The sequence below is a fragment of the Glandiceps talaboti genome, chromosome 17 (assembly GCF_964340395.1).
Source record: "Glandiceps talaboti chromosome 17, keGlaTala1.1, whole genome shotgun sequence".
Taxonomy (NCBI): domain Eukaryota; kingdom Metazoa; phylum Hemichordata; class Enteropneusta; family Spengelidae; genus Glandiceps; species Glandiceps talaboti.
In genome coordinates, this window is record NC_135565.1 from 23,056,929 (window position 1) to 23,062,292 (window position 5,364).

Below are 5,364 nucleotides of genomic sequence, written 5' to 3' on the forward strand. Positions count from 1 at the left end.
GTGTTCATCATCCTGTCATACGTAGACGTCAAAATGAACTAGGATAGAATGACGTCACATCAATAATGTATACTGTATACCATTTGAATACACCATCAATAATTGACTATGTAATCTAATAGATCAAATGATTGGACGGTTTAATAGTTGTATTATTGATATCGCAAACTAAACAAAACTAGGTGATAAAAAGATATGTTTGAATTCATGAAAATATCTGTATAAGTCCTTTCCCTGTGGATGATTGAATTGACATGATTTACAAAATGATGTCTCAGTGTCTAGGTTTCAAACACAAAATGGAGACACCATTCCTGCTGCAACATATCGACCTCATTGTATCTATGACGAGAGTCTAACATGGTTAGACCTATGTAGGATTTTAACATGGTTAGATCTATGTAGGATTTTAACATGGTTAGATCTATGTAGGATTTTAACATGGTTAGACCTATGTAGGATTTTAACATGGTTAGACCTATGTAGGATTTTAACATGGTTAGACCTATGTAGGATTTTAACATGGTTAGACCTATGTAGGATTTTAACATGGTTAGATCTATGTAGGATTTTAACATGGTTAGATCTATGTAGGATTTTAACATGGTTAGACCTATGTAGGATTTTAAAATATGATGCAGGCGTATTAAAGTATTAACTTGCTTTCATTAGAAAACTGGATTTAGCGAAATAACGCTAGGGTTTGGATATGTGACTGGCGTACACAATATTATGTCGACTGTCTACTTTATAATTATTAAAACGTAACTTACTCATAGTGTCAGTACACTTCACCACTTATCAGTGTCTGTTGATTTGCTGACACCAACTACAATTGCACAATATAGATTGGAAAGCAATACACATGATATCAAAACCTATGAAAGCGTGATAGAGTTGATTGCATGAAGACTTATCCTCAATGATTATGTCAATCAATTTCGTAAAGACTATTTCTAACTCCTATTTCATCCGTTGGTTAAGAGAATCATAGTTAGTTTTTAGAATGTAAAAGGACAGAAGTAATTATCATGACTAGATGAATACTTCGAAGACTTAGTTGTGTAGCTTGCAAAGGAAGTGCTGAGGATCTACAACTTTCATTATTTGCCATTGCTAACTTCAATGGCTATACAGTCAATTTTCATAAAACAAACATCATAAATTTATACATGCAGTTGATTAACGAGAACGATCTATTACCAGGATGGTTTTATATAGTGACTTAATGCAGTAGCTGCACATGGAAAGTTTTTAAAAACTATTTTGTTATTATATATAATTGCTTTAATATTTATCATATTGAACAACCTGAACAGTATTGAATTGCCAGTGTATGAACATATTTGTGTAGCTATATACATAATACGGTACAATAAATGTATTCAAATTCGTTTCAGGTCCGCACTCTAAAACTAGCCCCCCCCCCCGAAATGACAACAATTTCAGCCTGTTATTATAGTACAGTACATATGGATGAAATCCCCCTTCTAATTAACATATACAATGTCTAATTATTGGTATTTCAACAGTTTTCAGTGAATTTTCAGTGTTGTCATAACACACTGATCACCTACACGTCACTCAATAGTTAAATCCCTGACATTTCTTTGTACAACGCTCAAGTAAAGAAAAGAGCTCAGTCACTTGTAAAATATTATTTCCATCCACCACGTAACTTAGGCGCTCGGGCGAGTAGTACCATTCGATCAAATCAGGTTCTAATCGTACATAGTTTAGCTTTTACCAAACTGTAGTCCACACTCTTAATGGATCAATTTAAGTTCTCTGTTAACGCATCAATCTCGTGTTAGGAGTCCTCTACAGAATATTGTTTTTGTAAATTTTTCATTACACGCAAAATCAACGCACACTTCATTATATATATGTACCAGTATATATATGACAGTAAAATACGAATCATATCATATCATATCATGTCATGTCATGTCATGTCGTATCATATCATATCATATCATATCATATCATATTATATCATATCATATCATATCATATCATGTCATGTCATGTCATGTCATGTCATGTCATGTCTCATATATCATATCATATCATATCATATCATATCATATCATATCATATCATATCATATCATATCATATCATATCATATCATTGATTGATTAACAGCAAACCTGCACCTATAGTCCATCTCGATCTTTTATCTTCTTTATTTCATACAAGAACTATTCATGCAGAAATAAAAGATAGCGTCTACAGTGTTCAGCCAAGTTCAGCTACCAAAGGCATCAATATGATCATACTTGTATGCATTTGTTGGATTATTTTCAGGAGTCTGACACTGTGTATCTAGATCCATGTGAGTCGTCACCTTGTCCAGTCCCAGCTGTATGTCAAATAGATTGCAATGAGAAAGGGTACATTTGTGTTTGTCAATCAGATCTCTATAAAGGTGAACATTGTCAGGATTTGGCACTTTCAATTGGTAAGTTATTCTGTATGTACGTGTATTTGGCACTTTCACTTGGTAAGTTATTCTGTATGTACGTGTATTTTTTAAATGATTACACTCAACTTTAGGAATCAAAATATTGTTTTCGGTTATGATATTTTTACAAAATATTTGATCCATATGACAAATCATTAACAACTTCCAATTGGCAATATCATGTGTGTGTGTGTGTGTGTGTGTGTGTGTGTATGTATGTATGTATGTATGTATGTATGTATGTAATGCATGTATGTATGTATGTATGTATGTATGTATGTATGTATGTATGTATGTTTAATTAATGAATTGATTAATAATTACCTTGGCCACACACAGGTACATTGGGTAGTGAGTGCTTTTCAGAAGAAAATGGAACGGATTATCGTGGATCCGCGAGGACGACTGTAGATGGAAAACTATGTAAGAATTGGGAGTCCATAACGGCCCGTTTACGGGGTTATAAGGCAAGAAACTATCCTGGAGGTGGACTGGGTAACCATAATTTCTGTCGTAACCCTGATGATAGACAGTCACCTTGGTGTTTCCCAAAAGACCCAGTCTCACAAGACCCTGCCTACTGTGACGTTGGTCTACCACTTGAACAGTGTTCTAATGGTATGTACGTATATTTGTAGATCTTTCAATGATGCATTAACATAAAGAATAAACTTATTAGATAAACCACGCCCACTATTTAATAATTCATTACTGTTAAAACTGCCGAATGTGATAGTAGTTATTTATTTCCGTAAAGGGCCACAGCCCATCGTACAAAGAATGTGGTATTTTACATGACAGGACAAGATTGGTCAAAAAACCAAACTAATACAATGTATGTATGTATGTATGTACAATAAATAAATATAGGTTGTTATAAGAAATGAAAACATTTATAGGTAACTTATTTCAGGTTCATTCATAACTGGACAAAATTCTCTCTTGCCTTAAAAGACTTGAAAATGAAAATTGCTAGATGATGTATACGGTGAGGGTTTCTGGTAGAGAGAAGGGAAATAAACTTTTCTTTGTTTGAAAAAAAGATAAAAATGTGATAGTATTGAATATTAACTTGTGAATTTAAAATGTGATGTTAAAAAAAAACCCGACCGAATTATATTAAATTATTTCTTTGCCGTCAAAGAGCCACCCAATATATATATATATACACACACACCAAGTGACTTGACAGTATCAATAATGCTTGTGGTGATCGTAGCGTTGTACAATTATAACCCCCCCCCCACAGTACCTTAACACCTTGCAGAGCAAACACTAGATTGCTGCTGCTATAAGCGCATCGGATTAAATTACCAACGCCATACATGTCCTGTCATGTCCCTGGTTATACAGCTTGCCTGACCCTATAACAATAGAGGGTGTGTATTCTACATGTAGCTCTAATGCCTGACTATATAACAATAGGGTGTGTATTCTACATATAACTCTAATGCCTAACTATATTATATATATATAACAATATAGGGTGTGTATTCTACATATAACTCTTATGCCTGACTATATAACAATAGGGTGTGTATTCTACATATAACTCTTATGCCTGACTATATAACAAAAGGGTGTGTATTAACTCTTATGCCTGACTATATAACAATAGGGTGTGTATTCTACATATAACTCTAATGCCTGACTATATAACAATAGGGTGTGTATTCTACATGTAGCTCTAATGCCTGACTATATAACAATAGGGTGTGTATTCTTCATGTAGCTCTAATTCCTGCTAATTTTATTTTATCAATACTGTTGTCATCTATCCAGACACGTTGGCAGACATATCGTACATAGGTTGTTTCAAAGATATCAGCTTAATGAGTGATCAAACAAATCGTGGAGGATGGAAGGTCTTTATGGATGACGTGTATCTAACACCTGCTAAATGCATCAGCGAATGTGCAAAATATGGTACTTTGTTCGCTATTTTGACGGGAACGCCTGGACTTGAGAAATGTTTATGTAATCATTTGTATGACAAGTTACAACCTTTGAATGAATCGTCCTGCTCAGCTCCATGTCGTGGAAATGTATACTTGCGATGTGGTGGACCCGACTTAGCTGCATCAGTGTATCGGACAGGAATACGTAAGTACCTGTACAATTTTAACTTCTAGGGGCATAATACCATGGGGGTTGGGGATGGGGTGGGGTTAGGGTGGGGTGGGATGGGGTTGGTGGGGGTGTCACAATTCTCCAATTCTGCTGACTATTTCAGTGCTGAGACATTTTCTTTAAATTTCAAGATAATTGTATATTCTGCTTTTCACATATTTTATTGAAAAACAATAAACTTAATCAAATGTCCTTATGTTCCTTCACAATACTAATAATGAATGAAAGGTTGCATGCATGTGTAGTGTAAATATGAGATACCGTATTGGTAAATGGGTGTTAGATTATTTATTGGAGTGATCTCAAGCTGTTAAAATTGGTAATGATTATTCAAAATCTCTAGTTCTTAATACTGGTACGCCTCAAGTTTATAATTTGTCGCCGATGTTATACTCATTATTTACGCATGATTGTGTTACTGTGTCTGATCATTAAATTTACTGATGACACCACCGTGGGCGGATTAATCAAAAACGATGAAACATCATATCGTAATGACGTGGACTCTATCATAACATGGTGCTCTGAAAACAATCTTGAACTGAATGTCAAAAAAACAAAGAGATTATTGTGGACTTTCGAAGGAATCCATCTGATATTGTTCCTCTCGTCATCAAGAACCCAGGGGTTGAAATAGTGCAGTATTTTAAGTTTCTCGGTGTTTACATCACAGCAGATCTGAAATGGGAAATCAATACTAATTATATTGTGAAGAAAGTACAAACTGTTTTCTCAAGACGATTGAGAAGCTTCCGTGTCAGTCAGGGA